The sequence below is a fragment of the Oncorhynchus tshawytscha genome, linkage group LG07 (genome assembly GCF_018296145.1).
Source record: "Oncorhynchus tshawytscha isolate Ot180627B linkage group LG07, Otsh_v2.0, whole genome shotgun sequence".
Taxonomy (NCBI): domain Eukaryota; kingdom Metazoa; phylum Chordata; class Actinopteri; order Salmoniformes; family Salmonidae; genus Oncorhynchus; species Oncorhynchus tshawytscha.
Window position 1 is genome coordinate 30662358 of NC_056435.1, and position 10645 is coordinate 30673002.

Below are 10645 nucleotides of genomic sequence, written 5' to 3' on the forward strand. Positions count from 1 at the left end.
CTCTGTGCTGCAATCCATATGTCTGTACACTAACAACAGACGCACGCACAAGTGTTTTCTCTTCAACCATTTGTATGCTTCACCACATCCCCTCTGTTGACCAGTCTGTATAAGCTTATCAAACTCTCTCTGTGACACCTCTAGACCAATTACAACATCTGTGTTGATGTTCGTACTACTGAATTAAACAATAGCCATATTTAGTCTGTCAGGACTATACCTTGAATTTATTTCATAACGTTGCTTATATATGATTCGTGAGGTTCCTTCAATTCCTTAAGTATCTCCCATCACTGACTGTGAATCTGATTTGGATTTAAGCTGCAGCACAGGAGTGTGATGATGCTGCTGTATGCACGTTCCTTCTCCTCCTGTATTGTCATGGTGACTGGGGGAGGGGGTGACCCTGTAGGAGTAGATGAACAGTGGTCATCGTTCACCTCAGGGGCTGATGGACAGATGCTGATTTAGGTTGATTTAGTGCATCACCTGGTGGACACTGCTAGAAATGATCCCATCTGAATGGAGTAGGAGCTGGCTGCGGGAAGTGTGGGTTTGGAGAGCTCTACTGATTCCACGTCATACAGGGTTCTACCACAGAGGGCTTATATGAACCTCAACTCCTTATTCTATGGCCTGCAAGAGAAAGAGTGTTTTCCGACAGGAAAGAAACATGTCAACTCTCTGACATCACCGTCCTGACGTTTAGGAGGCCTTTTTCACACACTACCCTTTTAAGTCAGTGTGTCATAAACTAGTTCCTAGGGCACAGCGTTAGCTATTCATCATGTTCACATTTGTGACCCACCACCTGGATTCAGTCCAATGTAGCAAAATTTGAAATTGTGTTTTTTACATTGGATAAAAGTAGAGACTTGGAGCTACAAATGGTATATCATACACTACAGTTGAGGGAAAATGGAAAGTAATTCTGCTTTGAATGTTCATAAACTTGTAACCCCACTTTGGAGAAAATGCCTCTTGAATGTTTTGGTATGCCAACTGGAGAGCTCTTCTTTGTCTACACCCCTTCAGCATCGTTCACACCCTCTTAAGCTTTAGCCCCACCCATCTCTTTAAAGATTCACATGTGAGGCCATGTGCTAAACAGAGTGAGTACTGTAGTAAACAACCAAAGTTTTCAAGGCTAAATATGGTAACCGTAGTATACAATAAGGGAGTCCTTGGCCTATATCCTAATCTGACTTTGGTGCAGGTTATGTTGTTAACATTACCATCTCTGGTAAACACACTCTCTATCAAATAAAAGTACATTTGTCACATGCACAGGACACGGAAGGTGAAAATAGTACAGTGATCTGGTTACTAGCGTATTTGCTTAGTAGCAATATCAAAAACACAGTTTCCAGATACAAATATTTGATAATTATTAGATTACGCTTACCCCAGACACACTTGTCTAAATTGATGGGTCATGTGAAAGAAATGCTATAGCCACATCTAGCTAAGTGGATGTGTCACTATTGTCTAGAAATGTACACATGTTTATGAAATACAATAGCTGGTCGTAATCTCCCCCAGACACACCTTGCTAACTTGATGGGTCATGTAATCATCTGGCGAAGTAGAGTCTCTTGTTTAGACATGTAACTAGCTAGCTAAACAATGAACCGGGATAAACCAAACTCATACTGCTACCAATACAAACGTATTGTCATACAGTAGCCCTAGTATGAATATGCAAGTAGCTAAAGCTAACCAACTAGGTTCGATGTTCGCTAGCTAACTAACATTAGGCTATAATTAGCAGTGCAACTAGCCCATTACAACTTTTCCCAACTGATCTGTTGATTGCTAAATTCGGGGCGTCAGGGTTGTTGAGAAAAGTAACACATTTTGTATTTCTCGATGGCTAACGTTGTAAAAAAAATCTGCTCTAGAAAGGATGATCAACACATACTGAGCAGCTAACGTTATCGACAGAAGCATGCTTCACGGCAGACCAATCCACACTCATCTCCCGGCATGTCCAGCCCATCCATTATCTCAGCCAGTCATGGCTAGCGGGAAGGTTCCTGTCTTTTTCCATAGCTCCATAAATTTAACAATTTTATTTGTATTTACATAGGGAATACAAGTTTGTTATTAAGGCACATATAAGTTTACATGTTCCAGAAGGCATTTCTGCCAAAAAATGCATTTGGAGAAAATATAACAAAAAAAAGACGTTCAAATGCCTCTCCTGTGAAGTAGTGACGTGCAACATACGCCTAGCTTCCTGAAACGGGTCACATTTTGAACCGTATTAGAATGGTTTGTGATTTGACTTCAGTTGTTCTCTGTGCTTCGTAATGCCAGTATACAGTGTTATCTGTGTTGAGGTCATTACTTTAATAGGCTTTATTGATCTAAACAACATTAGAGGTTGCGGTGATGTTATTAAGGTAGAGATAACTTCTGTGTAATTCCACTAAAACAATATATTAGTGCTTTATTGGTCTAAATAACTTTACCTTTTAGACAGTAATGCAGGAGTAAGTCACTCTGGCTCTTTATGTCTCCGGGATCTTAAAGCATTTCCTCTGGACAGCCTGCTGTGAAGAGAGTGAAAAACGACAGGTTAAAAGGCATGCTGGGAAGTTTCCATGCCATCACTGTAAATCATTTCTTTTGAATACACAAATAAGGCTTGAGAAGAGCTGTGAGCGGGGAGGGACCAGGGGAGAGTTAGTGGAGCCATGGGCCTCAAAACATTCTGTTTTACACATGAATGTACTGGTGGGAGTAGTGAGTCCAAGGTTCCCCATGGTTCTCCGTGCTCAGGGGGACGTGGGCACCTCCGTGTAGGCAGTAGCTCAGTGGTCTACCTTGTTAACACCCATATGTAGGAGTTATTACAAATGTAGGATCCTAATTTGATCACCCTGTTGCGGGAGAACTTCTAGCAATGCGTTTTATAAAGGCTTCTGAAGTTTGTAATTTCCACTTTGAAATTTGACTTAATTTTCCCTTATGTATCAATTCCTACATGTATCAATCCCTACAAAAATGTCCATTAATTCAAATCCAAATAATAATTCACATTTCCAGTTGCTGCAGGATTATTTTCCTGCTGTAGCAAACTGGCTCAAATTAAGATCCTACATCTATGTAAGTCTTAAATTCTTTTCTTCCTCTGATTGATGTGTCAGAAATGAGCTTTGGGTAGACTAACATCCTGACATATTTAACAGATTTTTAGCAATAATTAAAGTATGGGTATTGTTAGTGTTTGTTATTGATTAAACTGTTCATTGGTTTATACTGCAAACTTTTTAATGGACAGTCGCAATATTTCTTTCCTTTCAAGGGCACACTATATCCAATATTTATATGAAATAACGATCCCATTTATCAGGAAGCATATTTTCAGGGGAATTTTAATTTGCAGCTATTTAAAGCCTGGGTTTTGGTAATGAATTATTTTGTCATCTTGCCTCTGATGAGATTCATCTTTAATAACTGTAACAATTATTTTATTAAAAAGAGAAGCCGTGCATTATGGCTATCTCGCCAAGGTCTCGAGCTGGAAAGAATTCTCATTAAGAGCATTATATTACCCCGTAGTGCTTTCATTTGGATGTCCCGCTGAAATTACATTACGTGTCAACAATGCTTGTGTTAGAAGTAAGCAGTCATATTTACAGAGGCTAGCTTTTTTCATTTGCCAGCTGACACTTGGAGATTAAAAGAGATACTAATGCTTAATATCTGATTAAGTCATTTAAATGGGAAAACTGTTCTAAAAGGTTGACTTTTAATATAAAGTGAGGAATTAAGTTCTCTACCTTCTGGCTTTGATATTAGTTTTACATTTTGGAACCAACTTAGGATTGTGGTAATGATACTTTTGTTAAACAAAGCACTGACACCCAACCCACCCAATTTGATTCCTGTCCAAATTGGATGTATGTCCTAGTGTCATGATTGATCAATCCTATGTTTGTTCTATGACATCATGAAGATGTGTTGTGTTGTCAGGTTTGTCATGCTTTGTGTCTGTCTGGCAAAGCGCTGGCTCAGTAAGGGTTTTCGTTAATGACATGGTTGTAATTGTTTGTCAGTGTGGTAATGTGTGATTTCCTATCACCATGTGAAGTTGGGAGGTTGAAGAAGGAAGGAGGCATGGTGTCAGGAAGACAAAGTGCTGTGATTTGTCACCAGCCCGAACGTCTTGTAAAATATTTTTTTACTCACCCACATAGTCTTCGGGGAGGGGGTTGTAACATCATGATAATTTAAATACTGTATAACTCCTTCATATGCCATCATTTTCTCTCTAAACGGAACATACAGGAAGCCCAGCAGTAAATGAGTAGTTCTCTCGTCTGTAAACATAATAGTGAGTTTTGTCCCACACAAGTGTTCCTAAAGGCAACTGTGTTTTTGGAGGAATGAAAACTTGGTGATCTGAGGGATATTGTGACAAGCAAGCAATAGAGACAAAAGCATTTGGAGAGAATGAATGATTGTGTGTCGCTGTGTGTGCCACGCGTTTGTGTCAGTGAAGTGATGCCTACCATCTCCGTTTTAAAGGAAGACAGAAGTGAAATCACCAAATGTAACGTAAACTTTTATTTTTAGATTTTGGTTAGAATCCTCACTTCCTTAAATGTATTATTTTCAACAGAGGCTATTTCACCATCTGATGAGAAGAGATATTTCAAATTTGCTCAGTATAAGTGGAAGACTGCATGTGACCAGGTAATTTGGGGTAAATCATTTCTTCATTGTGGTGCCCATGTACTGTATTGGATGGGTCTACTCCTCTTTCCACCTCCATGTTGGTTTGGTAGGGGGGTAGATTCCCCCTAGTTATCAAATTAATGAGTTCCAATCAGGAAACAAGCCAAACAAAGGAGAAGTGTTACAGTATGCAGATGTCTCCAGAGGGTGCTACTTATTGTCACAATTGCCCTTTTGTCCGCCCCCCCCGCCCCCATTTCAATTCATGTCTTCATTGGTTATTCTCAGTCTGCTTTTGCACACATGGGTAGTGTAATCAGCTAAATGTAGCTGTTGCTTTCTTATTATTACCTGGGTGCTTAACACAGATTTTTTTTCCTTCAAGGACAAATGGTGTACGAGAAGGCTGATCCCGTGTGAAGTCCCTGAGCTCCCGGCGAGCAGCAGATCCCTTTTCAGCACCAGCTGTTCTCTCAGATACACTGGGCCGCACTGAAATTCTCTTAATATAATTTTGGGGACTCAGGAGAATAGCGCAAAACATGCGTCCCAGCGAGGAGAGCGTTGAATTTTTCATCAGCAGGCCTCAACTCGCTGAGTTAGTGGGCAGCGCTTTCATTCATGAGCAGATGTTCAGCGCAGTTACGCTCTGCAGTTAATGTGAACTTATTGGCCTCTCTGCCATTGGCTGCAAGGACGTTGGCAGCGACCTGGCATCTGAGAATTACTCCTGGTAAAAAACGCAAGCCAGGGAAGTGTAGCCGTGGCCTTTTTTTAGCCACTTCCCAGCCCACAAGCTGTAGCCGGAGAGCAGGGGAAGGCTCTGACAGGCCATCAGTCTTAGGCCCGACAGTGATGAAACACTCTCTGCTGTTTGCTGGGGGAATAGCAGTGAAAATTCCTGAAGACAAGTTTATCATTCATTTCTTATGACAAACTAAACATGAAACCCACACGACTTGGCAAGAGAATGCGCTGCGTGATAGGCTAGCACAGGAAGGTACAGGTCCCAGTTGTTAGTCAATGGGTACTAGGGATATAGTGGTTTCGATACCCTTGAAACAGGAAATTCATGTAAACCAGGCAGCTGCGAACAGGTAACTTTCTCTCTGTCTGGCCCTGGTTGGTTCACGGTAGAGCCCAGCTGGTGCTGAGGTCAGCCTGGTTGTTCAGACATCTGTTGAACCAAGCCTCTCCAATTGGGTTTGATGTGGCTCTCTAGATCAGTAATACTTTCCTACAAACTCTGTAAAAGGCTTGCTAAAGGATTTACATAAAGGCCTATTAACTTATCAAGATGCGTACGTGACTGCGTTGAGTGGGTAACATTCGGCTCACCATGGGAGCTGTGTGAAAGTCATTGCGGTAAAGTTGTGGATGTGGGACTTTAATAGGAGAATGTTTGTTTCTGCTGTACGTCTCATTCTCACTTTCCAATTGGTCGTTTTCAGGTTGGGTTTATGAGAGCAAAACTAATTAGTGTTTCTAAATTCAGCAGGAAAGAAAGTCAGTTGGGTTGATTGTTCTGGTTTCCTCTCCTGTGTCAGGCGCTCAACAATAAAATAAGACTCTAATCATTTTCTAACTGCTCGTATTTTTAAACCAGAGTTGAATGTCATTCCCGGTCTCCTGGCATTTTGTTTGGCAAGATCAGGGACCAGCGGTTGCCCTCTCGCCGTGCTGTCTTTGTGATTCGTGGGAAGTTTATGATGGGGCTGGTGGAAAAAAACAATGCGTGGGGTTGTTTCTGCTTTGATTGTGAACGTCCTGCTGACAGGAGCAGGCTAGTGAGATTACAGTAGCTCTCTGACATTCCCTGTTGCCTTTATTAAGAGAGCTCCAGCTGCAGCGAGCCCTCAGGAAACACCAGCACTGAGCAGGGCAAACCCGTGGGCCGCTGGCCGCCGGGAGAGGGAGAGGGAGCCCTGTTTGAGTTGGCAGACAGTCCCCTCTCCTCTCAGGGAAGTTCTGCTGCCTCTGCAGAAAGGCCAGTGGCGGGTAGCTCTTACAGGACAGGACGCACGGTGGTGAATCCAAGGGCAGGATGGGCTTTTTCCACCTCTCCTTCCTTTCAGGAAACACATTTAGCCTTTTCTTCCCTCCATGTTTTAAAAAGGAGAGAAAAAGTGGAGGTGGGGGATGCAGACCGAGTGACAGAAGTAAGCCACATGATGTTGGTGTTAATCTGTGGCGTTTTATTTGAGATGGGGTGTGCAATGTTCCAACAAGTTATTTCAGTTTGCTGCGTGTTCTCTGAGCCCTCGACTCGGGGCCGGGGTTTTATTTATATTGAATCCAAAAAAGTTTATAGGTCTTTTTAACAACGTGCCATAAAACTTACACTGTTTTTTATTTTTCCATCCACAGCGGAGGGATTTGTCTTCAGAGGGCAGTAATTAAGCAGAAGGAGCTGTGGGTCTAGGGTTAGGGTGGAACTGTGTTTAAATGCAATTAGAGCACAGCTAGAATACATTTGAACTCAATTACAGTTTTCTGAATGTGCCCTTATTTGTTTAATCAAGGGAATTCTCATTTGAGATGCTAAATATGTATCCAAAGATATTTAAAACATGGAAAGAAAATAAGCTCTGAGGAACAACCTACTTGATGCTGCTCTAATGAAGAATTGTTTGAAAGTGACCCCACGCATGCACGCACGCAAGCACACATTGTGACATAGAGTATTTACTAGCATAATACTGTTTCTCAATAACAGGGTGGTACCCAACAGGAATTAAATACTGTGTTTGTCGTTTTTCGATTGAAGGAGTGCCATAGATTTCTTAATTTCCTACTGATATTAATATCTTCCTCATTTTCTCCTTTTCACTTTTATTCCTCCCCCCCCTCTCTCCCTCCCCCTCTTCCACCTGCTTGTGTTTTCCTCCAGCCAAGAGACTCCAGTGGTGACCCCCTTTGGAGACAGAAATCAAAGTAAGTGACTTGAGTAAGACCCCATTGACACAACCAGAGACTCCTAATAGACATGACAGATCTATACTCATATTAAATACACTACATCCATGGACGAGAGTTCCCTGTATAGAGGGTTTTCAACTAAACAAAGGCCTAGTCAAGTGAATCCACATTACACTTGTTTGAGCTATATCTCAGAGAAACACAATACATGCAACTGTTTACATCTGATGAAAATTGAGATTGCAAAACAATAAATTAGATTTTACATGCAGATGTAGGATCCTAATTTGATCACTCTTTTGTTGAGGAGAATTTTCCTGCACCTCAGGAAATGCAAACTTGTAGTGTTTTCAAGGTTTCAAATGTCAGACTTCATTTGCCATAACGTAAAAAAATTATCAACCCCAACAAAAATATCAATGAATTATAATTTACATATCCTGTTGCTGCAGGATTATTTTCCTGCTGTAGAAAACTGTCTTAAATTAAGATCCTACACCTGTAGTAACAGGTGCTATTGTAATTGATCCGTTGTTTTTTGCCATTTAGTATTTACATTACCTTGAATGATGCAGACATTTTAGTGACACTGCATGATCAACATAGGTTCCCTGTACCGTAACCCCCGAAACCACACCACCGTATAGTTCCCACTGGTTACACACTTGAATCAAAGTTTTTTTTCCACCTCAATTCAATGAAATTACATTGATCCAACGTGGAATAGGTGTTGAATTGACATTTGTGCCCAGCGGGTTGTGACTGAATTCAAGGCAAAAACATGACCAGATACTATATGCAGGTTCATGTCTGTAAGTCTCCTCGCACCGTCTCCCAAGTCATTTACACTGTGTGTGGTGTATAAACACATCCAAAACAAACAATGACCCAGAGCAGACTCCACACTGCAAAACTATTTCAAAGCCTGGAGTATACTGTAAACACTAAACATGGCTGACCTTCCTACCGACCACACCACCTTCACGCTCGGGAGGCTCAGACTTAAATCTAGTGTTTGCGTTAAGAGCTCATTTTGACCTTGGCGAGACATGTTGTAGATTACATTTATCTGTTCAGTCTCTTGTCTGTTTCAGTCAGATATTGGTCAGGTTGTATTCTGTGACCGTATGGCCATGATCCTCAGTCTGCAATTGAATACTTACATATGACTTAAGCCTCCATAGAGAAATCCTGTCACATTTCATATGGTAACACTCTCCAGTGCCTTGACGCGGAGATGAAACACAGTTTGTCTTCCACTGGGTTGGATGGTGTTGTTGTTGGATTAGAGTAGGGCTTCAGACATCGGGTAGGAGTACAGGTTAGCTCTGCTAGAGCCAGTTACTGTCCCTGACTGCTAGGCAGAGCTATACTGGCTTATTTGGATAGTCCATCAGTAGATGTCTGCAGACTATCTACTAACCCTAACCTTAACCCCTATCCTAACCCTAACCCCTATCCTAACCCTAAACTTAACCCTAGCCCTAACACTAAACCTAATTGTAAGTTTAGCAAGCAGTTATTTCTAAACAGATAGTTTGTTGATGGTAGGACCATCTGTAGAGCATCTACAGATGGACCTTCTGGACTATCCAAATGTAGTCTGACCCTATACAGGTTTATATGAACTATACTGGTTTACATATCCTCTGCTGTGTTACTCTCAATGGAGTCAGGGGGGTGGTGGGGTGCTGAGAACTCCTCCTTAACAGTGGTGAAAAAAGTACCCAATTGTCATACTTGAGTAAAAGTAAAGATACCCTAATAGAAAATGACCAAGTAAAAGTGAGTCATCCGGTAAAATACTACTTGAGAAAAAGTCTAAAGTCTGGTTTTAAATATACTTAAATATCAAAAGTTAAAGTATAATTAATTTCAAAATTCCTTACAAACCAGACGACACCATTAACTTTTATTTTTATTTTTTTACGGATAGCCAGTTGCACACTGCAACACTCAGGCAGTGAGTGAGTCTGCCAGATCAAAGGCAGCAGGGATGACCATGGATGTTGTCGTGATAGGGGAGTGAATAGGACCATTTTCCTGGCCGGCTAAGCATTCAAAATGTAACGAGTACATTTGGGTGTCAGGGAAAAAGTATGTAGTAAAAAGTACATTAGTATCATTAGGAATGTAATGGAATAAAAATAAAAGTTGTCAAAAAGTATAAATAGTAAAGTACAGATACCCCAAATATTGACTCACACATCTTTTTCACATTTCATGACATTTAATCCAAGTACAAATTCCTCGTCTTAGGTCAGTTAGGATCACCACTTTATTTTAAGAATGTGAAATGTCAGAATAATAGTAGGGAGAATTATTTATTTAAGCTTTTATTTCTTTCATTGCATTCCCAGTGGGTCAGACGTTTACATACACTCAATTAGTATTTGGCCTTTAAATTGTTTAACTTGGGTCAAACATTTCGGGTGGCCTTCCACAAGCTTCCCACAATAAGTTGGGTGAATTTTGGCCCATTCCTCCTGACAGAACTGGTGTAACTGAGTCAGGTTTGTAGGCCTTCTTGCTCGTACACACTTTTTCAGTTCTGCCCACAGATTTTCTATAGGGTTTGTGATGGCCACTCCAATACGTTGACTTTGTTGTCCTTAAGCCATTTTGCCACAACATTGGAAGTATGCTTGTGGTCATTGTCCATTTGGAAGACTCATTTGCGACCAAGCTTTAACTTCCTGACTGAAGTCTTGAGATGTTGCTTCAATATATCCACATAATTTTCCTGCCTCGTGATGCCATCTTTATTGTGAAGTGCACCAGTCCCTCCTGCAGCAAAGCACCACCACAACATGATGCTGCCACCCCCGTGCTTCACGTTTGGGATGGTGTTCTTCGGCTTGCAAGCATCCCCCTTTTTTGTCCAAACATAACGATGGTCATTATGGCCAAACAGTTATATTTTTGTTTCATCAGACCAGAGGACTTTTTTCCAAAAAGTATGATCTTGTCCCCATGTGCAGTTGCAAACCGTAGTCTGCCTTTTATATGGCGGTTTTGGAGCAGTGGCTTCTTCCTTGCT

General features: G+C 41.2%; 1 long non-coding RNA gene across 1 annotated transcript; it reads right to left on the reverse strand.

The window, feature by feature from the left end:
• Positions 1 to 245: 245 nt before the first annotated feature.
• Positions 246 to 2557, reverse strand: LOC112254350. The gene is made up of 3 exons (XR_002954148.1): positions 2475 to 2557; positions 490 to 636; positions 246 to 406 (listed from the first exon to the last, which is right to left on the reverse strand). It is a non-coding gene; the product is annotated as an uncharacterized LOC112254350 (long non-coding RNA).
• Between the last annotated feature and the right edge of the window lie 8088 nt (positions 2558 to 10645).